At 43.9% G+C, this 25,577-nt stretch overlaps 1 long non-coding RNA gene across 1 annotated transcript; it reads right to left on the bottom strand.

The window, feature by feature from the left end:
• Window positions 1-6,683: 6,683 nt before the first annotated feature.
• On the bottom strand, window positions 6,684-21,648 carry LOC146049933 (uncharacterized). Its single transcript, XR_014466239.1, has 5 exons — window positions 21,573-21,648; window positions 19,209-19,353; window positions 16,328-16,371; window positions 12,315-12,378; window positions 6,684-7,273 (listed from the first exon to the last, which is right to left on the bottom strand). It is a non-coding gene; the product is annotated as an uncharacterized LOC146049933 (long non-coding RNA).
• Window positions 21,649-25,577: the final 3,929 nt, after the last annotated feature.

The raw sequence follows: 25,577 nt of genomic DNA, 5'->3' as shown, positions 1-25,577 counted from the left end.
AATGCATCTTCTACAGGCGGCACACACAATCATCTTTTGGCTTACATTAGTCTTCATTTGTGCCTGCTAAACATAAATCATTTTAATATTAAAAATGTGCGCAGTTCCCTCCGTTTCCACCACTGCAGGGATATTTTACTGAGATAAAAGTCATAAAATAATATTCGGTATTGTGACTGTGTTTAAAGAGTACAACTAAGATTGGATACACTGCCGCATGTTTAGGCAAGGCCGGTTTAAGGCCTTTCAGAACCCTAAGCAAAACTTCAGTCTACCATGGTGGCTCCTTACCTGGCTGGTTGAGGAGTATCTCTGCGGTGACTCTTTTCCCAGGCTCTCTGAGATTGATATATCAAAGAAGCTGGGCTTAAGTCCACCGAAAGCATAGGTGCCGATTCTGTGGGTGCTCAAGGGCTTGAGCACTCACGGAAATTCATGAGCACCCACTGGTGGCCGCCCCCCGAGTCCCGCTCACCGCTGCAGCACTGCTGAATCTTTAGTTGTTAAAAAAAAATCATACCTGCCCCGGCCGCCCTACTATAGGACACTTCCGCCCTGTGCAGTCCACGCCCCGCGCACTCTTACGCGTCCTACGTGATGCTGATGCTGGCCTGCCTGTCGCCTTTGCCGACACCAACCTCCTCCCCCTTCCTGCTCCCTCCCATCCGCATGCCTCAGTCACACAGCGTGTCTGGCCTGCCACCTGCTGCAGCCTGCGAGGAGGTCAGTCTGAAGGCGGCAGCTTACCCAGTCCGACTCCCGACCCCATCCTGGTCCCAGACCCAGTCCACAACACTGTGACACAGACAAGTAGCCTGGCAGCTGGCTGTCAGGAGCGGGACCGCCCAGGACCGGCAGCATCAGATCTAGTGAGTGACTGTCAGGCACTAAATATCTTTTCACTGTGCAGGCTCATACCTCATATTCATATCTTTATCAACAGTTATCACACGCCATGTGCCACATGCCACATATTTTATTACAAATATTACTGTTGATAAAGTCTTTATCCTTTGTAATAAAATATGTGGAATGTGGTGTGTGGTCCATTTACTCTTTACTAGCCTTTGATTTCACCATATGTTTGTCTATAGGCCCGATGTAGCATATACTGTTTATTTAAATATTGGAGACAACTGTGCTCTGTAATATAAATTGATATTATTTTGTGGCCATGCCCCTTCCCCATGAAGCCACTCCCCTATAGTTTTGGCTTGAGCACCCACTAGCAAAAACATAAATCAGCACCTATGACCGGCAGTGGGGCAGGGCTTTAATCTGGGGTTGTAGCTAATTCTGGCATGGGTAGGAAACAGCCTGGGTTCTAAGGACTGCAGCCGGTAGAAGCCAGAGAGGGCTGCAGTGTTAGCAGTGTAGGGTAGCAGGTAGACTGGATTCCCATGGGAAGTGCTCTTCTTTTGCAGTCTAGAATCCTGTTGGGAATGGTTGTGATTAGATCCAGCAGACATGGATATGCTTATTTCCAGATTTAGGTTTTGCAGCGGAATAGGGAGGAGTTTATGAAGGGGAGGAGCTTTTGATGATTATTCGTTATAGTGTATTCCCTGCTGTCAGGAAAAATCCCCCTAACCTTCTTTATAAGTCTTCTCTCCAGAAGCCCTGAGAGGAGACACTGCAGGGCACTTCAGGGGGTGGAGACACTGCGGGGCACTTCAAGGGCAAGGAGACCAGGCAGGGCTCTTCAGGGGTGGAGACACTCCATTGCTTTCCAGGGGTTCTGAGACCCTGCAGGGCTCTTCAGGGATGGAGACAGTGCATTGCACTTCAGGGAGTGGAGACTCTGCAGGGCACTTCAGTGGGTGGGCCAGAATGCTCTTGTCACTAGGTAAACATAGGGCAACACCTGCAATTCGCAGGTCCGCAGTTAGGGGGCAGAGCTACATTATGTTATTTGTTTATTTAGCCCTACCCCTTCCCATGGCTAAAGCGATTACCAGTTGTTAACATACAATCCTGTCCTGAGCCACCCACTCTTTTTGAGCTGTGAAGGACTACCCCAAAAATTGGTAGCGTCCCGCAGCTTCCTCCTGGAGGTTAGGCAAGTTTGTCTTAAAGTTAATACAAATTTAAAGGAAATAATATAAATATATAACATATATAACATGAGTTAATTATGGGTACTTGTTTCCTAGCACGGCGCCCCTTCGGGTCCCATCGCATACCATAACTTAAGGTATGCGATGGGACCCGACAGACCCGATTTTCGGGTTTTAAAGACCTTCCCATACAATTTAAAAATCGGTGGCATCGCATGCCATTACAATGGCATGCGATGCGACGAGACTGACCTGATTTTACTATGTACCCAATGTTAAATGCCCCCCCATACCCGATTTTTAATTGTATACCCACATGATGGTTAATTATTATGTGAAATGCCTCCCCTTTGTTAACGCAACGCCATGATAAACGTCAACCCGAAGCATGGCGAGCGCAGCGAGACCACGAGGGACGGCGGCATACCCCCACTATCCACGTCGGTGTGGAGTTGATATTATATAGTGTGGCGAGTACAGCGAGCCACCGAGCCCGAAGCGCGGCGAGCGCAGCAAACCCCGCGAGGGGACGCGGAATACTTTGCCACGCTTCGGGTTGGCGTTGATCGTGGCGTGGCTTAACAATGGGGAGGCATTTGACATAGTAATTACCCATCAGGGTGGGTGGGGGGGGGGCATTTAACATTGTAATCAGCCATCAGGGTGGCTGTACAATAAAAAATCGGGTCAATTTGGTCGCATTCAACCTGATTTTTCCGACCCGATTACATATAATAGAAATCGGTGGCGCCGTGCTAGGAAACAAGTACCCAATTATGTTAATTAGATAGATAGATACTGTAGATAGATAGACAGACAGAAAGATAGATAGATAGATAGATAGATAGATAGATAGATAGATAGATAGATAGATACTACAGACAGACAGACAGGCAGACAGGCAGGCGGACGGACGGACTGACAGAACCTCTACATTTTATGTTATATAGTTACCATATAGCGTTAACAATTACAGAGCTTTAAACGAAAATTGAGAATAAAATTACAAGGTATAGAGAATAGTAACAACCATTAATATTAAATCTAGAGAACCCTTCCATTTGGGTGATAATAGAAGTAACCCCCTAGAAAGGGTTTCCTGTAATGACAAATTGCCGTGAAATATGGAAAAGGAATAAAAAAAAAAAAAAGAAAACAAGATTTTAAAACTTGCAATCTAAATTTAATTTGTAGCGGTTTGTTAAAGAAATGTTGTACATTAACCCAGTAGTTTTATATCCATTAAATCAAATAGCTTTTAAAGTAGATTCCACCACATTTGGAGATCGAAATCTGTTCTAATAATAGGAATTATTTAAATGGAACGAATGCATTTGGACATTAGTAAAAAAAAAAAAAAAATGCTATTAGTAAAATAAGCTATTTAAAAGCGGATTCACAATGTGTCTCACACCGTGAAATCGCTCTAGACACCTACTGTCTTTTACTATACATTCAAGGAGTCAAAGTGTGAATTACGGTTCGGTACTTTCGTTTAAACAAAAAAAATTAAAATAAAATTTTAGGGTTTAAATTTTTTTTTTTTTTATAAAATTAACATTTGTTTTAGTTGAATGAAATCTTTCCCCCAGCTGCTTAGAATTCCAACATGAGTGACACATTCGTTCCAATTTGTGCGTGAGAGTGCGGCTAATCTACATTAACACAAGTGTTCCGGGAGCACTGCGCAGCGTATCTGGTGAAAGTAATAAGTTAATCGCCTGAAATATTTCAATTACAAGGTCAGATATCAGGTTACATAAAGGATAATATTTGGGTGACAACTTACAGAGAGGGATGGTTTAAGCCAGATGCATTCTCAAAAGAGATATTTGATAGAGTGGTAATAATTTTAAATGTCTGTTTTCAGTTGGATGTACACTTTAACATTATTCCGGGTTTAAAATAAATGACGGCTCCGCCTCAGTAACGGGAGTCGACTGCTGCAGTGTGACATCATGGGCCAGGAAGAAACCCACGCAGGCACAGGGAGACTTTACAAACTCCACACCGGGTCATTTTGGAAACCAAACCCATGATTTCAGTCCTGTGAGAAAGTTAAGGTAAAGGTGGCCATACATCAGAAAGACCGGTCTTACAATCAAGATTGTGGCAAATTTCCCTGCAAATCCCCGGCAGTCCTTGGTGGTTTTTGGACACACAATGTACTCACAATCTGTCATCAGGGGCGGATCCAGGATAAAATGACAGGGGGGGCACCATGATAAAAGAGGGTTTAGGTGGGAGAGGCAGAGCCGAATTTCCCATTAGGCATGTGCCTCGGGTGGCACATGTTTGGGAGCGGCACTCAAAAGCTTGTGATAGTACGGTCAGCCTGAAATTTAGCAGTAACTGCAGATTATCCACTGTACTGTACCATATTCCATCTTAAATAGAGTGTAAATACTGCAGATACTGTCCCTGTATTCTGTCCTACTTAGTAAATATGCATACAGAATAACAAATAAAAAATGTCCCAGTAATACAATTAGGCGGCTGTGGGGCGCATTATTGTTGTGCCCTGGGGGGAGGGGTGGTATTATTGGTGCCAGTGTACATGCTAAGAGAGTGGCAGAGAGAGGCTGGGAATGGGATTAAAAATAGGCCCTGGCATTTAAAGTACGCCGGCCCACCATGGCGACAAAAGTGAAGGATGTAGTTGTGCGCGCTCCGGAAAAGGGTGTGTGGCCACTCAACAGGGAGCATGTCCTTGAGTGTAGTGTACAACACCATATACAACTTCTACACATTATGCAACAAAATACTAGACCCCATTATACTTCCCTCTTACACATGATGCCAAATGGAATGAGCCAAAATTCACATAATGCCACATGGATTGAGCCAAAATTCACATAATGCCACATGGATTGAGCCAAAATTCACATAATGCCACATGGATTGAGCCAGAATTCACATAATGCCACACAGATTAAGCCAAAAATCACAATACGCTTCATAAGCAGGGACATTGTCCACCAAAGGCGTGCATTAAACATTTACACCATAATGTCCATTACACGTTAAGTTACACTATAATGCCTATTAAAAATTATGCTACATAAGTGCTGCTTATCTACATGCTCATTGCCAAGGGTTCCATGCTCATTGCCAGAGGTTCCATGCTCGTTGCCATGTGGGATTACATGCTCATTGCCAAGGGGGAATACATGCTCGCGGTAAATGGGGGACAGCCGCCGCCAGGCAGAAGTGATAGCCACTGACAGTGGCAGAGCCTGGCTGTATTCAGAGCACTGCAGGTCCCGGCTATTTGATATAATACCCCTTTCACACCAGAAAATGCATTACCAAGTTGGCCCCTTTTACACCAGCCTAGTCCCTGCATTTTCTGGTGTGAGGGGGAGAGAAAACCACCCCTCCCCCCCTTTAACCAGTTATCTTATTTAACCGGCTATATCTTCCGAACCAACCAACCCATTTACATGAGACAAGTATCATATTGAAGAACTTTTGAGTGGGCTTTGAATGATTTTGGTCCAGTGAAACTGGAACATTTGGTTCCAGAGTAATCTGCCCTCAAAGAACATGAACAGCCATTAAATTACATTTCAAAAATAAAAAAATCGGTTTACACACAATATCTCTGGAACCAATTGACCAATATGGAGCATCCTGGAATTGAATTTGGAATTGAATGAATCAACCACAAGCTTCTGTGATGCCAGGGGGGGAAACTGGTAGCCGTTGGAACCGGGTGGGGGTCGGAATTGACGGGTCCCATATTATCCTATGGGGAAAAAACGTTACAGCTTTGTCAGGCGATATCTCCAGTCTCCGGGGGGCTAGAGACACAGGGCTGGGCTCATTGGAAAGCCCTGTTCCTCAGCTACAATGACAGGGGAGGGCATGTGCCCCCCCCGAATCTGCCACTGTCTGTCATACAATCCATCATACATTCCATCTGCAGCATGACTGTACGATTGAAGCTTCATTTAAATAGGGGGCTGGCCCCAGTGTGATAGGTCATGGGTTCTAATCCTGGCTGTGACTGCTAAGAAATGTGCGTTCTAAAATATCTTGCCTCCATGCAACTAGGATAAACTTATGCCACTGCATTACACTGTCCATTCTGCCCTAGGTTAGGCACTAGGGCGAGGTTAGGAATAGCGTACATGTGAGTTAGGCACTGGAGGGAGAGTAAAGGTTAAGGGAACTGATTTGGGTTAGGTATAGGGTAACTGTATGTACAGTGGCGTAGCTAGACATTTTTCTCCCCCTTGCCAATAAAATATCAGGAAGGGGCGATGCTATGGACTACGGGCACCGCTGGCTGAGCTGACAGGCGACCCAGGCAGCAGTGAGTGGGTTCTGCTCATTAAATATGCACTGCGCTGGGTCCCTTCTCATTAGATATGTACTGGGCGGGACCAGCTCAGCGCTCACTGCTGCCTGGGTCGCCTGTCAGTTCAGCCAGCAGCACAGACCCCGCTGGCACAGCTCCCCCAAGCCGCCGCGGGGTCTGCCACATATGTAGCTATGCCACTGTGTATGTACTGTACCTGATCTGATGATCACATGATTGCTGTGACTTGGAGGAGGGACAATGATCAATTTTGTCATTATAGAAATGTCCACACTCTTATGTCGAAGTATCACACCTCATCCAAACAATAGACGTGAAAGATAGAATAGAGCTAATTATTAATGCTCCATCCAGATAACTGTGTTGATTTCTCCCTCTCTATTTGACCACATGGTTAGTCACGTGTCTTATCTGAGACTTTAGTTCAGTAATCCTAGAGATCCAAAGCATGTCAATTTTTAGCGCACACCTTCATTGTCCTGCTCGCAGCACATTTCCAGACCAGAAAGGGTGAAACTCTCAACATAATGAAAAATTTTGCAAGCAAAACTTGTAGTATTGTTTAATTAAACATTTGCGATATGTTTATACTATACTTAAGCTATTCTTATAAATTATCTCCTGCAGAGTCCTAGCACGGATAATATTTAGAAGAATTAACAGTTTACATCTGGGAGTTCCCATTCGTCTTAGCTTAAAATGTTTAATTAAGCAGGTTCAAATTTAAAGAGACTTGGGGCAGAACTCATCAGATTTCTTCCACAGTTTAACAGGCGGGATAATGAATTAGTACCGATCCAAAGTTGGGTAAGGTTTACAGCAGTGATGTACGTCTTTCCTATCATTAGATCTCCACACTAAAACAGCCGTTTGTGTTAACGCTGTACATGCGCTAGGGAGAAATAAAAATAAAGAATCGGTTAAATAGGTAAGGGCTATATTTACTAAGCGGCGGCTTTAAAAAGTTTCAAACGGTAATAATGCTCGCCTTAAATGAGGGCAGTGGGTTTGGGGAGGGGTGGGTCTCACCCATGGGAATGCCCAGCATTTCATGGGCATTCCCATGAAAACTCTGGGTGTTCCCATGGAAATCGCTTGGTGACTTGGACACCGGGGGTGGGTAGCTGACAGCACCGGGCGCCAGCTGCCCCGCCCATGTCCTCCCAAATTTGCACGCATATCTGAGTGACCTGCGAGTCGCATTTGATATGCGTGCATGCACCACATCTTTTGATGGTCGGCAACATTTCTGCGCATGTGCACACACCCAACATTGCAGGCGATAGGTGTGTGTGGGGGAGCGTGGGATGGTGGGCAGGGGGACTCGCTTATGGGAAATCGCCCAGTGATGTGGGTGCCAGTATGTCAGCTGCCTGCCCATTTTTTCCCGAATGGTTGGCGACCATCGAAAAATTTGAGAGTTTCCCCCTGGCCTGCAAATGGATGTTTATGTAAAAGATCCATTCGCATGCTGGGCGAACGAGTATGGCGTGCGAACAGGGGGACAGCCGCCCTGGCATTCGCAGGACGGCATCTGGTGGACGTGCAAGGCTGCGTATACGCATAATTGTGAGTCAACTAAATTAAGATCCTGGATCAGAAACACCAGAGAGCAGCTGGCAGCAGGAAGAGACAGGTATCTTACCATGAAGTGGGTTGAATGTGTGCTTAAAAAGTTATATACTATTTAAGCAGGGGCGTAACTAGGACTTGGTGGGCCCCATAGCAAAATTTTGAAGGGGCCCCCCTTCTACAGGGAGCGGAGGTACACAGGTATAGTGCGGGTATAGGGTGACACATGCACAGGTTGATTGGGGGTACAAGGCATCACAAAACATAGGGATAGGAGGGTACATGGTGTCACACACACACGGGTAGGGGGTGTACAGTGTCACATACAGTGAGGAGGGGGTTATAGGGTGTCACACACACGGGGAAGGGGGTGTACAGTGTCACATATAGTGAGGAGGAGGTTATAGGGTGTAACACACACATGGATAGGGGGTGTACAGTGTCACACAAGGAGGGGACAGCGGGGAAGCACAGGGTGTCACACAAAAGGGAAGGGGTTACACAGCTGGGAGGTGGTTTCTGGGTGTCTCTCACACACACAAATGAGGTCGCAGTTGTACACCTTTAGTCATTTGGCAGACCACCAGCACGCTTACAGTAGTAGGGGCAGTCAGCTATTACTTGTGGGGAAAGTACACACACAGGAAGCCCCTCTATCCTAACTCAGATAAAATCAAGGTGCTAAAGTATGTCCAGATTATAAACATTTAAAAATCCTATTAGTGTCAGTGACATGAACACACTGCTTGCTTCACTTGGATTGAGAGAGATTAATTGAGTGAACTTGAAGGTGTAGAGAGAAGGAAGAACTAAGAAGGGAGTTGAGAGAAAGTTACCTTATAACAGCAGCCCTGAGCAAGTCGGCCAGAGAGGTCTCTGATGGGGGCGGGGCCTTCCCGGCATTAAGCCCCGCCCCCTAAATGTCCGCGAATTGCGTCTCGGACAGAAGCCCGAAGCGAGGCCTGCCTGCTGCCACCTGACAGTGACAGGCTAGTGAAAATTTTGTGGGGGTCGGGGTAGGGCACCGCTGCTACATCCTCCGCGGCTGCTGCTGCTTACAGTAGCCGGGAGGTGGTGGCTCTGCTCCGGCAGGGAGGACCAAGTGTTAAGCTTTGAGGGCAGACTACAGTGTGTGCAGGGGGAGCTGCAGGCCCTGGAAACAGCTCGGGCCCCATAGCAGCTGCACCCCCTGCACCCACGGTAGTTACGCCACTGTATTTAAGCATGTTCTATGTGGAATACAGCATGTAACCTTTGCCACTCATGTTATATATATATGAGATAAATGTGTTTGATTCTGAAACGTAATTTCTTTATGCTCTTTCTCCTATAGTCTATACTATAGAATATTTTATAAGGCTACCATTAAATAGTACTAAGATCATGTATACATTGCTTTTTCTGCATGTATTACTTGATAAATGTGCCTCTCAGGGTGGCCTTTTTCCACTGTCGACTTTTGTTAATGTTGACCTATCGACTGCCGAACTTTGGTCAATGTCGATCTATTGGCCCTTAGTCAAATCTGATCGCAGTACAAATTTGTCAAAATAGGCAAAACCATGTGCACTGCAGGTGGGGCAGATGTAACATGTGCAGAGAGCGTTACATTTTGGTGGGGTGTGTTGAAACTGAAATCTAAATTGCAGTGTAAACATAATGCAGTCAGTATATACTCTGCACAGAAACAAAATAACTCACCCAAATCTAGCTCTCTCTACACATGTTACATCTGCCCCACCTGCAGTGCACATGGTTTTGCCCATTTTGAGAACAAATTGAATAAGGGCCATTATCTGTGAGCTATACCACCACACTCCAATGGATAAAGCTGGGAGGAGAGGAGGGCCAATGGATAATGCTGGGTAGAGAGGATGGCTGATGGATAAAGCGGAAAGAAGAGGAGGGCAAATGGATAAAGCTGGGAGGAGAGGAAATACATGGATAAAGCTGGTTGGAGTGGAAAGACAATGGATAAAGTTGGTTGGAGAGGGGGGGGGCAATGGATAAAGCTGGGAGGAGAGAGCGATCAATGGATAAAGCTGGGAGGAGAAGAGGGCCAATGGATATAGCTGTAAAGAGAGGGGGGGTCAATGAATAAAGCTGGGAGGAGAGAAGGGCCAGTGGATACAGCTGGGAGAAGAGAGGGGCCAATGGATACTGTTGGCACTAGAGGAGGGACAATGCATAAAGCTGGGAGGGGGCAATGGATAATGCTGGGAGGAGAAGAGAGCCAATGGATAAAGCTGGGATGAAAAAGGGGCCAATGGATAAAGCTGGGAGGAAGGGGGCAATGCATAATGAATGCTGGGAGGAGAGGGGGGCCTTTTATAAAGCTGGGATTAGAGAGGGCAATCGATAATGCTGGGAGGAGAGGGGGCAATGGATAAAGCTGTGAGGAGAGGGGAACCATTGATAAAGCTGGGAGGAGGGAGAGCCAATACATAAACCTGGAGGAGATGGGGGCCAATAAATAAAGCTGGGAGGAGAGGAGGGCCAATGGATAAAGCTGGGATGAGTGAGGGGTCAATGGATAAAGCTAGGAGGAGAAGGGGGCCAATGGATAAAGCTGGGAGGAGAGGGGGTAATGATTAAAGTGTGGAGATGTAGCAATGAATAAAGCTGGGAGGAGAGGGGGGCAATTGATAAAGCTGGGAGGAGAGGGGGCAATGATTAAAGTGTGGAGGAGATGTACCAATGAATAAAGCTGGGAGGAGAGGGGGCAATGGATAAAGCTGGGAGAAGAGTGGGCAATGTATAAAACTGGGAGGAGAGGGTGGTAATGGATAAAGCTAGGAGGTGAGTGGGGGCAATAGATTAAACTGGGAGGATGGGGGGGATTGATAAAGCTGGGAGGAGAGGAGGACCAATGGATAAAGCTGGGAGAAGAGTGGGCAATGTATAAAACTGGGAGGAGAGGGTGGTAATGGATAAAGCTAGGAGGTTAGTGGGGGCAATAGATTAAACTGGGAGGATGGGGGGGATTGATAAAGCTGGGAGGAGAGGAGGACCAATGGATAAAGCTGGGAGGAGAGGGGGCAATGGATAAAGCTGGGAGGAGAGGGGGACCATTGATAAAGCTGGGAGGAGAGGTGGGCAATCGATAAAGCTGGGAGGAGAGGGTGACAATGGATATAGTTGGGAGGAGAGGGGGCAATTGGATAAAGCTGGGAGGAGAGGGGGCAATGGATAAAGCTGGGAGTAGAGGGGCCAATGGATAAAGCTGAGAGGAGATTGGGTCCAATAGATAAATATGGGAGGAGGGAGAGACAACACATAAAGCTGAGAGGAGATGGGTGTCCAATAAATAAAGCTGGGAGGAGAGGAGTGCCAATGGATAAAGCTGGGAGGAGAGAGGGGGGGGGGTGAATAAATCTGCAAGGAGAGGAGGACAATGGATAAAGCTGGGAGGAAAGGAATGCCAATGGATAATGCTGGGAATATAGGGGGGGGGGGGGGGTGGCAATGGATAAAGCTGGGAGGAGAGGATAGCCAATTGATAAAGATGGGTGGAGAGGAGGGAAAATGGAGATATCTGGGATTAGAGGACGGTCAATAGATAAAGCTGGAAGGAAATTATGGAAGTGGTACGTTGAGAAGTGCAAATAAAGGAAGTCAGGATGAAAGTAAGGCCAAAGGAGGAACCCAGGAGGAGAGGAGGGCCAATGGAAAAAGCAGAAAGAGAGTGTGGCTAAAAGAGGAAACCGTGAAGAAAGGAAGGCCAAAGAAGCAAGTGTGTAGGCAAGTATATCCAATGGAGAAATGCAGGAGGAGAGGAGAGGCCAAAAGAGGAAGCTGGGAGGAGAGGAGGACATTATGGAGGAGTGACGATTGGCTATAATACCACAGCCATGCCCTTTTCTTAAAGAATAAGCCAAGAAGAAGTGCACTAGGCAAGAAGCGGGTAAGGGGAGGAAGGGGTTGTGGTTAGCTGGTGGCAGGGGTGGATTGGGACAGATAAACAGCCAGGGCAAATTTCTGAAAGCTGCCCATATAAAGACAAGGTCTGTTAAAGTGTCACGATTCCTCCTCATAGTGCAGATATTGTGTGTATTAGCTTACATTTAGGGATTTAACGGCCATGTGGGAGACCTCCATACCATGTTTCTGAGACCAAAAATACCTATTTTTTAATTTCTAGCAAGAAACCGGCTTTTGCAGCAGAAGAGTCTCTCTGCAAAGTTCTCCGACGGCTTTAAACACAAAGTTCATGCAGACTAAATATATCGGCTACCCAGCCACGTGACTGCGGTGTAAGGATCAATTAGGCTTTGAGATTTTAAAGTAGACAGGTAACAGGCAGGATGAGTGGACAGGAAATAACATGTTTCTGTGGTGACTGAATCCCAGTAATTTCTTACCATCTTGCTTGGCTCGTTATAGCGACTTCCATGCATTACCCTCTCATGCTGACTTGGAGCACCACTAGAAAAAAAATCGAAATTATCCACCTGAAAGCTTCAACCTTTAACAGACGCACGCAACGTTCTAGCTTCGATACTTTAATGTACAGAAATCTCATAATATTATAGACACTGAGCAGTCGCCCATGAAGTTGCTTACTATTAAAATGTAATATAATGTTCATCTAGTGCGATTATTTTAATTCAGAGCTTGTTTGACATATAACGCCGAACGCACTCCATCAATGCCCTCCTCTCGCGCACTCTCCTCTACAACACAATTATTTATATCGGGATGATAAAAATTTGATTTATTTTACAACAGATCAGTAATTGTGCTCTACAAATAAGTCCGTAATGATAATCAACAGCATTTTCAACATAATTTAATTTGTCTTTTCCCAGGAGGTAGCTAAATGCAGCCATGACAATACAACCGCTGTGGACTTAGCCGCAGTTAATCACGAGCTGCGTATGTAGACAGCCCCAATATTGTATTGACAGAAATTAAATTAACCATCAGCTCGGGCAATCAGTGGCTGTACAGCTATTAAAGCAATAAAAACAAGGATCTCAGACCGTAGCCAATTATATTTTGACATGCAAATGAAAATGGACAAATGCTTTATATTCAATTTTTTTTTTTTTATTCATCCAGTTACAACATGAAAGATACATTATTTAAGATGTTTTACTCCCCGGCCTTTAATTAACCAATAAGCATGTCAGTGTGTATTTAATGCAGCAATAAAATACGCCTTAGGTATTAGCTAACTGACCACGTGTGTGACAGATTCTCCCACAGATTAACTTACTGACACATTTTAAATAGCGCGTAGATGAATTCTATATGATTAAAGCAATTTGTTACTATGTTCTGTGATGCCGAACTGTGTTTTAACAATGGTAACGAGTGTAGATGCTAATTAAGTGTTTACTCTGCCTTCCTCTATTACTGCTGACATTTTGAACTTCTCCAGTTTTTGCTGTCTCTAGTTTCTTTCTTTCGGTTTTTTTTTAACGACTTAAAGGGCAATTAATATTTAGCAGTGCGGTTAAAAAAACAAATCATAATCCCAACAATAAGCTGCGAGTGGTCATTTTAACTAAAAAAATAATACTCCGCAATCTGAAATGTGGAAAAATGCTCTTCAATTCAAATTCATCATTGCGTTTTGGTTTTGGCAAAATCAACCTCAAGTGCTTCGGTTCGGATTTGGATTTCGGTTTGGTTTACAATCGTTTAATAAAATCAACGATCATTGATAAAGTTAGATAAAAACTGTTAAAATCATGTAGTTTTTGCCATTACCGGAATTCTGAAATTCATAACCATAGGAAGGTTTGGACGGGGTTTACCCAACATTCACCCAACACTGGTGTTAAGAAATGGTCTGCCCAACTCTTATGTGCACTTATTTATATATTTATTTACAGTTTCTTATATACAGTAGCGCAGCATATTCTGTTGCGCTTTACAAATGGAAACAACTGTGATTAAACAAACTGGGTAGATACAAACCAGCATGGAGGTAGGAGGGCCCTGCTCGCAAGCTTACAATCTATAGGAACTTAGCCAAGGGCATAACTACCATAGGTGCAGAGGGTGCAGCTGCTATGGGGCCAGAGCTGAGAGGGGCCACCTTCCCGGTTACACTTACATGTGTTATGTACAAGAATGTAGCTACCATAGGTGCAGGGAATGCAGCTGCTATGGGGCCCAGAGCTGAGAGGGGCCCCTTCCCTGTCACAGTTACATGTGTTATATACAGGAGTGTAGCTACCACAGCTACAGCTGCTATGGGGCCCAGAGCTGAGAGGGGATACCTTCCCTGTCATGGTTACATGTGTTATATACAGAGGTGTAGCTACCATAGGGGCAGGGAGTGCAGCTGCTATGGGGCCCAGAGCTGAGAGGGGCCACCTTCCCTGTCAAAGTACATGTGTTATATACAGGAGTGTAGCTACCACAGCTACAGCTGCTATGGGGCCCAGAGCTGAGAGGGGCCACCTTCCCTGTCACAGTTACAGTACATGTGTTATATGCAAGGGTGTACCTACCACAGATACAGCTGTTGTGGGGCCCAGAGCTGAGAGCGGCCACCTTCCCTGTTGCAGTAAAATGTGCTCAATACATTTTCCACCATGAAGTGGTAAATAGGGATTCTTACAATCTTTTGAAATGGGACTTACAAATATCTAGTTACACCACTGCTCTTAGCCATATATTACAATATCATCTATTTCATAGAATGTTTTTGGGTGTCCTATGTAAACAATGGTTTTAAAATTAAAATTAATTCTTAGGATCTTTTATGAAATAAGATCTTGTGTAAAATGTACGGTTTAGTTATCAGGAGATGAAATCAATTGAATTGATCAATTTCCTATTTTGTACAATTCCCCCATGTAAAGTATTGCATATGAAATGGAAAGATATTTGTTCCAATTTGCTACCAATTAAAACCCAAAGTTTAAAAGCCAGAGAGAAATGTGGAAATTCTTCTGTAATAGTGATAAGTGAAACTACTTCATGACAAATAATATATTAATTTACGAAATGCACCAGGGTATTAACTCCGAATTAAATTGAAGATGATTTTCAAATGAAAAGACCTGTATACGAACGGAACTGATATTTGATCCAATTTGCTGCCAAATGAATTTTTTGTTCTTGCCATTAAACATTGAAAACCCTTAGAGAAAAAAAAGTTGACAACAGTCTAAAAGTGTATTGGTTTTTTGATGCGTTTCGTGAATAGTTCCACTTCCTCAGGGAGTCATCATATAGAATAGCTAGCTACTGGTTGTTTTATGCATATGGGTAGCCCCTATCAGTTGTCTCTCTTTTTTAAAGGTACTTAATGGAGTTTTTACGTACAGCATCTATTAGTGCAGGGAGGGCGGGGCAGGGGCTGCCCAGCTGCTCAGGGAGTGCTGGAGAAGCCTTTAAAATGGCAAACATGGTTGCGTATGGCGTTAAGCGCTGCTCACACCTCCTAAATTCCCACCCCCTTTTCAAAATCGGCCATGCCTCTGCTGGAACAGCAAGTATGTATATAGATGGAGCGCCTCTCATTAGTGTGGGTCCTGGCGATTCTATCACCAATCGCCAGGACCCATCATCAGAGTGAAGTCCAACACCACCTCCTCTCACTTCACCGCGGCTCCCCCGTGCCTCCCCGCACCCCCCCTAACCCTGCCCGTCTCCCTGAAGTGGAGATGGTCAGGGATTCTACTCCCCCCTGCCGAGTGACAGGGACTCACGTGCGTGTGCGACACTCACGCGTCCCCGTCAAATGGAGCGCCTCTCTGCCAGCTCTTGCCAGTGGAGGGGATCTGGCGAGAACTAGCGCTAAACGAGATGTGCTCCATCTGTATATTCCAATCATGATGCATAAACAGGTGAAACTGCGGTAAAAACACAAGAAAAAATAAAAATATTATAAAGATAAATAATTAATTAAAAGTTTTACGATTCCAGAAAAAAATTCTGAAAATGGTTTTATTAAAAATTCATGCATAAAATTCAACAGCTTCAAATGTTGACCATTTAATCGTTTTTTGTTTTGTTTGATTCATTTAGATTCATTGGGTAGTTTGGTAATTCTTGACAAACTGCAGCACATCCCGGTAGATCAGAATTTGCGATACCAGGTGGGCTTCAGCCGGAATACCTCATCTGTGCTATAGGCAGTCAGCTTTAGCCACTGAAGAGCTTACGATTTTCCAATTTTCATCACTGAATACTCACTGTAGTTAACACAGGTAAACACATTGCACAACAAAATAACTTCCTTTGAAGCACAAATTATTTCCAGTCATTTCAATTACCATCATCCGTAGAATTGTATCTTTTTACGCAAGACAAATTTCTTATCGTTAAGCACAATACACCCTCTTTTAATCTATCCTTCCTAATCTGTCAAAAAATGTGCCTATACTTACTGGTTTTCACCAAATTTATTTACCTTTCTCTTTTCATTTTTTGCCAACTTACAAACTTTGTTCTTCACTGTAAAAAAAAAAAAAAAAGGAAAAGAAAAGAAAAAAAATTAAAATAATAATGATTGCATTTATTCTTAGCATGCATAAAATTCCCATGCGATGGTTTCACTTACATGGACATCCAGCACTGTCACACCGCATTAGCGGCTCTGAGCAAAGCTGTCAGTAAGATATAAAAATATACCATCTCCAACAATCCTGCAAATTCCTGCAAACATCCTGAAATCTATTCTAACATTTTGCCTTTTTTTTTTAAATAATTTCTCTTAAAAATGTCGACAATATGGTTGAGATTAAAAAAATCAAATAAAACCTGAAGTCATTAACTAATTTTTTGGCATTTTTGATTGAATTAAATATCCATTATTAGTAAGCCAAATGCTTCGAAAGCTAATAGCTGTAGGTTCACTTGCTGCCAACAGATGGCAGTGTAAGCCTGCTCGAAGCAAATTCTTCCAAAGATAGTAGATGTAGTTTCACTTGCTGCCAACAGATGCCAGTGTTTCTGAGCCACATGGGCACTAGACATATATATTTATATAACATATGCAAATTGATCTATTTAATATATTTTAGCATAGTGTTGCAACTTAGATAAATTCATATGAAATATATTTATCATTTATTGTCAGGACCTAAGTATTAGTATATCCGATCTGTTCTCATTAGGTCAAAACTTGGCCGGAATTGTCTTCCTGCGTCAATAAATCTGGCTTCTGCAAGTCATACTAGCCTACTGTCTCAGAATGGTCAGCCGCTACCCGCCACTTAACCCAGCAATGATGCATTTAATGTTGTATCGTTCATCGTATCAATGCCCCCCGCTGTACGGAGGGAGTGGTCATGATGATGTTGGAAACCGCGCTACCCCATATTCTTTGACCCACCTTCACTCTGCCCCTATGATGCATCACCACTGTTGTGCCAACTGGGCTGCCCATTACCTGCGATCAATATAACGAGCCAGGATTGTACTAAGGGCCTGATTCGGACTTGATTGCTGCTGTGAAAATTTGAAGAGGTCTGCGTTCAGATAGCCACCACCCAGAGAGAGTGAAATCCCGGGCCCCTGCAAGTCTGCAAATCACTTGTGAATAGTTTACTGTTCTGCAAATCAATCTGCAACTCACTCACCATTGAATGATTTGTCTGGTCTGTGCAAATGTACGTAACTCTGACTCTTCCACGTCTACGACAGAGACAGGCTGATCAAGGCGGCGTTGACAACACACAACATCCAAGAAACCGCCTGCTTTTTTCATGACACTCTCAGTAAAAGGCCAGTAGCCACCCACAATCGCCACAATCGCTGACCATCTAATGATGTGGAATGTGCATGCATATCTGAATGACTCTCAGGGCACTTAGATTTGCATACACCCTCGGGAGGAAGTGATTGGCAGCTGACATGAACCGACACCAACATCACGGCCCGATTACCATGGAAACGCCCAATGTTTACATGAGAACGCCCATGAAACGCTGGGCATGACTATCTGCCAGTGCCCCCCCCCCCCCCCCCCCCCAGCCGCAGCCTTGGGTGCATGCGCCCAGCGAACAATCTGTTCACCGTGGCCGCATGCACCCGGCGTATGCACATGCACAGAAATGCGACTGCACATGCGCATACGCCAAACATCTGTCCCTGTGCGAATGAACGCTGGCTGCAAACAGATCAGAATAAGGTCCACAGTATATGCCTGGCTTAAAGTAAGAAATGTCCAAAATCCCATAGTAAAATCTAATTTAACTATATAATAATTTGGTAACTGGTGTCAAGAGTATCCGTAGCAATAAATGTCTCACTTTATTGTGGCTGTCATAGTATAAATATATAAATATACTGTATACTGGTAGGCTAATTGGCACTCAACAAAATTAACCCTAGAATGTCTGTGTGTACGTGTACATGTGATAGGGAACAGATTGTAAACTCCAGGTTTGGATTTCACCCAGTGCACATCACGTTGCTAAGGATTAAGTCCGATTGCTGGCTAAGATTAACTCTTAGTACATTTGAACGTATCCAGCCCTTATAAAGTGGACCCTATATTAGTGATCCTTTTTTAGGTGTACAACAGTTCTTTCTCTGAAAATTCCCAGTTTAGGAATATCTGTGCCCTTATAAAGTGGACCCTATATTAGTGGTGTACAACAGTTGTTTCAATAAACCCCAGTTCGGGAACATTTGTGAATAAGCAGCATTTCCCACTAAGAAGGTGTTTATATTGCCCCTGATGAAGTCACGAATGTGATGAAACGCGTTGGGCTGCATGCATCATATGTTGATCTTGACATCCTATTCATGTGAACGATTGAATTGCATCGTACTATTGAACTTTTATCATTTGATCAATATTTTATTAAATTATATATTTTTAAGTAAACTGTTGATTTATTTAGAGCGCCCTCTGAACCTTTTTCTGCATTTCTAAACCATTGGTCCTATCTAACAGGGGACCCTACAGAGGTGCTGCTCTATTTCTAGTAGTGTGAGCAGATAGGGGTACCCTTTTCTATCTATCTATCTATCTATCTATCTATCTATCTATCTATCTATCTATCTATCTATCTATATCTCTCTCTCTCTATATATATAGAGAGAGATATATATAGATATATATAGCAAGGGGGAAAACTGGCACTCCTGGAAATAGACAGCTCTTGCAACTACCGGGGTGCTGTGCAGGAAACAATGTGTAGACTGGGGTGAAGCACTGCACTCACGCAGATTCACTCAAATAAAGACGCCACACAGAACGGCGTCAAGTCTTTTTTTGACGTTTCAGATGTAACTCCTTTATCTAGACTAATATCCAACAGTAAATGTAAAACAAAACATACCTTTATACCGGCAGTAGGCTCCCGCTGTGCCCCATGCAGCTTCCGGGTTTCACCTGACCTCTCACCCAACCAGTGTCAGTGTCTCCCCGGAGCTTGCCTGTGTTGCCTAGCAACCGAAGCGCTGAGTAGCCGATCAGTGGGAGATCTGCAGAAAAACAAAACAACAATAATAGATAAATAGACAAAACACAAGCATATGTAAAATGACCACTGTAGAACATATTTCGCTGTAGTAATTACAAAAAGATGTTAAAGGACAACTGTTGTTCATTTAGACCTTTCGATCACATAGTGTCCAGTTTGAAGATCCAGTATGTCTCCAATTGGAGGAGGTTTTTAGCCCTATCACCACCCCTGATGTCAAAGGGTACGTGGTTAATTATAGTATATTTCAGGCTAGCCAAGGAGTGTTTAGCACTGGCAAAATGCCTCGCTACCGGCTGATCATTTTCCTTATTATTAAAGCATCCTTAATTGCAGAGCGGTGAATGGCAATTCCCTCTCGAAACGTCCTAATGGTTTTACCCACGTAGTACATGCCACAGGGGCAGTTAATTAAATATACTATGTGGGTAGATGTGCAGGTGACAGGGTGCCTGATGGGTATCGTGTACCCTGATTGTGGGTGGCAAAAAACATTTGTGCTGGTCATACCACTACAGTCACGAGGTTTCAGCCACCAGGTTTCTTTTGTGTGTTGGAACTATGCCTCTTGGACACTTCCGTGTTGACCACCCAGTCACGGAGGTTGCGACCCCGTTTGTAACATGACATCAATGATGCATTCTTTAACTTTGTAAGATCTTTGTCATTCTGGATGACAGGCCATAGTTGTTTCGAGTACCTGGCAATGGTGGTGTCTGCATGATTAAAATCGCGCATCCAACCGATACGATCTGACAAATTATTGTGCTTAACAGATTTTTTAAGACGATCACCCCAGGGGATCGCATAAACCTTGGCCCTGGCTGCTGATAGGGCTGTAGTGGAATAACCTCTATCAACGAATTTCTTTGTCATGGCTTCCAAATCACAATCTAGTTGTCGCTGGTCATTAGTGATTCTTTTCACTCTCAAAAGTTGTGAAAAAGGCAATCCCCTCTTGAGTGCCACAGGATGATGACTTTGGGCACTCAAGAGGGTATTGCGATCGGTGAGTTTGGAATACACGGACGTTTGAGACAGCCATCAGATATGGCAATATTGACATCCAGGTACTGTACCATGGTTTGGCTGAGGTTAAATGGAAATTTAATGGGGCAGTCAGGGGAATTGATGTCCAACAGCATTTCTTCAAAGTAACTCTTGGACCCTGTCCAAAACAGGAGTACATCATCGATATATCGGACGTAGAATTTGATGAAGGTAGCATATGTAGATTTAAAGTAAAACTCCTCTTCAACAGCGTGCATAAATATATTTGCGAACGAGGGTACGACAGGCGACCCAATCGCACACCCCGTTCGCTGCTGGAAGAACTCCCCGTTGACCTGATGCCGTTCTGTGTGGCATCTTTATTTGAGTGAAAGAAATTATGGAAAATAAAAATTTGGTATTAAAGCAAGCGGATAAGGGGGGTGGTCTGGTTCTTATGAAGAGGGAAAATTATATAAAGGAAATGTTAAGATTACTAGAGGACCCGGTGTCTTATAAGATCTTGCCCAGTGATCTAAGCCGCAAGTCTTGGTAACGTCATTTTATTTCTTATGTTGGAGATCTTGTGAATAAATTAGATTTTTAAAGTTTAATCTGCACTATGACGGGCCCGTTCTCTTTGTTTGTTTTTATATATATATATATATATATATATATATATATATATATATATATATATGCAAACTCCGAATTCTGCGCAAAGTCACATGCAAATAAATAGCTGGACGTCCATGCATTCTAATATGGTGCAGCTCACTTCAAATGTCAAGCCTCAAATGGGTAGGATGTGGAAATAAATAGAGGAGCTTTTACCTATATGCTTTCAGTAAAATTTGATAATTTTGATCACTTTGTGCGCTCCTTCTTATCCTCATATATATATATATATATATATATATATATATATATATATATATATACAGGGGTATAGAACCGGCACTCTTCACTCCATATAATGTGCCCTGGGTGCCTTCAATAAAGATAAGGATAGATGGGTATAGAAACCGCGTCACTCCAAGGGGCTTTTCATGCAAACTTTAATGAGGAAGTTAAAACGGTACCATGTCGTCTAGGTCGACGTTTCAATACACAATGGTATTTTCCTCAAGACCAAACATGGCAAAGACAATGATGCTCGCACGGCGGCGAGACAACAGTAATATAAGTGCGCACGGCGGCGCCAACACACATATAAATATACAAACTTACCAGCTCCTAATCAGAGCCGACGGCCGGGTATGGCATGTGCGCTCTCCCAGCCGGGAGGCGCATACCACTGACGTGCATGCTGACTAAGTTGCTAGGCAACAGTACAGGACGCCGTCCCCGGCCGCCGCTCCAATAATGCGAGCCTGACAGCGGGGGCAGAAAAGAACAGATTATGCTAGCGGTGAATGTGACAATATACAGGTATAATGAGCCCCGAGCCGGGACACAGCAGCATTAAAGGAAAGTCTGCCAGCTGAATCTTTCATTAAGACCTCCGGGTCTCAGGGTTTGTAGCTTGAAGATCCATTTAGACTCATTGATCTGGACCAAGCATTATTCATAATATTACTCACACTCACCCTGGAGAGAAATGACTTCCTCCATGATGGCAAGTTCTTTCAACAACAGAGCGGGTGTGCCATGGGCAGCCCAGTAGCGCCCAGCTTTGCCAACGTTTTTATGTTCAAAGAAGAGGAAGACAAATTCCTCAAGGTCCAGGCCCTAAACCAACACATCCTACTGTATGCCCGCTTTATTAATGACTTGTTTCTTTTATGGACCGGACCCACTACCCAGCTGGAACAACAAGTAGCCATGATCAACGCCAGCGATTGTCCAATTAAATACACCATGAATATTCAGCAGCGGTGTATCAATTTTTTGGATGTATTGGTCAGTATAGATAACTGTAAGATTGCCACCAGTGTCTATGTGAAACCCACTGACCGTAACACCCTTTTATTGGCCTCTAGCCATCACCCTAAACCCCTCAAGAAGGGTCTCCCTAAGTCACAACTAATGAGGGTGGCTAGAATTTCCAGCACTAAAGAATCAGCTATTATCAGCACCAACAGTGTGGTAGAAAGGTTCCACCAGAGGGGATACAATCTTCAACATTCAAAACAAATCCAACAGGAAGTATTAAGCATGCCCAGAGAACAGCTCCTGACCAGCACCCCCAAAAAATGTGACAAAGTTATGCCCTGGATACAACAATTCAACACCTCCAGCCCGGTGGTCCAGAGAGCAACTAAGGCACTTTGGCCCATTGTACAAACGGATCCGGCGCTCCCTGGCCTTCAATCCATCCGTCCGTTGTCATGTTATTCCCGGGGACGTAACATCAAGGACCTGGTCATGCACACTGATATTACTGGCTTTGAGTCTACCAGCTCCACAGCCAATTTCCTACAGAGAAAACCGGGCTGTTATAAGTGCTTAAAATGCACCACATGTAAGAATCTAATAGTGTGTCAATCCTTCAAGCATCCACACTGCAACACTATGTTTCCAATTAAACATATACTCACATGCCTCACTACGCATGTAGTGTACTTGTTATTTTGTCCCTGCCACCTTTACTATGTGGGTAAAATGGTGCGCAATATCCGGGAACGCATGGCCATACATAGATCGGCCATCAATCTCGCAATTCAATCCGGGCGATCTGATCAACCTGTAGCCCGTCATTGGCTTGAAAAGAAACACATCATTACAGATCTCAGATTTATCATCATAGATCATGTCCCCAAGACTTTACGTGGAGGGGATAGGGATGGCCGTTTACTTAAAATTGAGTCTAAATGGATCTTCAAGCTACAAACCCTGAGACCCGGAGGTCTTAATGAAAGATTCAGCAGGCAGACTTTCCTTTAATGCTGCTGTGTCCCGGCTCGGGGCTCATTATACCTGTATATTGTCACATTCACCGCTAGCATAATCTGTTCTTTTCTGCCCCCGCTGTCAGGCTCGCATTATTGGAGCGGCGGCCGGGGACGGCGTCCTGTACTGTTGCCTAGCAACTTAGTCAGCACGCACGTCAGTGGTATGCGCCTCCCGGCTGGGAGAGCGCACATGCCACACCCGGCCGTCGGCTCTGATTAGGAGCTGGTAAGTTTGTATATTTATATGTGTGTTGGCGCCGCCGTGCGCACTTATATTACTGTTGTCTCGCCGCCGTGCGAGCATCATTGTCTTTGCCATGTTTGGTCTTGAGGAAAATACCATTGTGTGTTGAAACGTCGACCTAGACGACATGGTACCGTTTTAACTTCCTCATTAAAGTTTGCATGAAAAGCCCCTTGGAGTGACGCGGTTTCTAAACCCATCTATATATATATATAAACATTGATCAATTCATAAACTAAAACCCCATTATTTATTTAATTGATTATTTGAATGTTAAGGTGAGTAAGTTTGTTGTATTGAGTGCTGGGCCCCCTGTGTTTGTATATATATAAAAAAAATACCAGCACTGAAGACAAAAAGTTACCATGGGTGAATAAGTATTCTATGTCCAGTGACCAAATGACAAAACGTGTTAAGCATTTTTGGCCAGTGATCACTGTTGACAGGGATCTCAAAGCTCTACAGAATACTAGAATTATGCCGGCATATTCTCGAGATAAAAATCTGAGGGATATGCTGGTTAAATTAGACGTAACAGAGATGACTAAGCCACCTACCCCTGTGCATTTTTTGACACGCCCGAACGGCTGCTATAAATGCATAGGGTGTACTACCTGTAGTGCCATGTTAACTGGCAACCATATCTGTCACCCATATACAGGTAAAAAATTGGCCATTAAATTCCCCGTCACATGTACTTCCATGTTCGTTGTATATGTCCTGTCTTGTCCATGTGGATTAATCTACGTGGGCAAGACAGAGACCCAGTTCAAAGAGAGGATGGCAAACCATCGTACAGCCATCAGAGCCGCTATTCGACAAGGTACCAGTGACCAACCTGTGGCAAGGCACTGTGCCCAAATGGGACATAGTGTCGCAAGCATACGATCAAAAATTGTTGATCATATACCAGTGTCGATTAGAGGTGGTAATAGGGGGAAACGTCTGCTACAAGCAGAATGCAGATGGATCTATAAACTTGATGCACTTGCTCCCAAAGGGTTAAATGAGCATACAGGGTTGAGTTGTTTTTTATAAATATGAGATGAATTCATCATAATAAATAATAGAACGTGAACTTGCTATAGAATTATCCAATTATCGATAGCACTTTTTTGATATGTCTCAGTTGAAATTTTCAGTAAAGGGTATTAAGAGACGGCATACAATAGGGAAATAGGTATGCTGTTTATTATGAATGTTGATTAATTGTGTTTGATTAAATCTGTGTATGATATGTTCGTCAGTATGTCCTTTTTAATCATATTGTAGATGTGTTTCACAATGCACTTTATTATGCACTTGCACTTTATTTAGATTTTATGTACCAGTCTGTCCTCTCCATTAAGGTGACAGTGATGCGTGGCGGCGTCTTGTGAGTCGCCTAGCAACCCCTTTTTCACGAAGGTGGTGGGCGGGTGACGGCGTACGCTGTGACGCGCACTGAACCCTACGCTGGCATGATGTGTGGAGCCGCGGCGTGAGAGACGTTGCCTAGCAGCGCCCCTAACAAGGGCGGAGGCTGATGACGTCACACGCCGCGACATGCACGCGTTGCTGACGGAGAGAGCGGACGAACTGGCGCATCTTCATGCACAGGTGAGATTGTTTTAAATTTGTTTTGTATGATTAATGGTGGAGGAGGAGCCACTATAGGTATATATACCCTTCATTGTACACTTGTGTGCTATCCCTGAGGACGAGCTTGTAGGCTCGAAACAATTGTTGGATTCATGCTTTGCTGAATAAAGAAATCACTGTTTGAAGTCTCCGAGTGACGCCCCTGCTTGTTGGTGAGCTGCTGCATTGTGTATATATATAGATATATATATATCTATATATATAGATATACATATACAATAGTGAACTATTCGCGCATTGAGTCTTCATTTAACCCCTAGAGTGCCGCACCGCTGCTTTATATATATATATATATATATATATATATATATAGTACTTTTTTGTAAAGAGCACTCACCAGTCTTCAGAATTAAGCCAATCAGTGTAAATTTTTTAATAATACATCACCAAGTCAACTGTATCGCATGTCGACGTTTCGGGCTGATGTCAGCCCTTTGTCAAGACCACACACAGTGA

This window comes from Crinia signifera, chromosome 12 (genome assembly GCF_055691185.1).
Source record: "Crinia signifera chromosome 12, ASM5569118v1, whole genome shotgun sequence".
Taxonomy (NCBI): Eukaryota; Metazoa; Chordata; class Amphibia; order Anura; family Myobatrachidae; genus Crinia; species Crinia signifera.
This window is presented reverse-complemented; position numbering and strand designations above follow the sequence as displayed.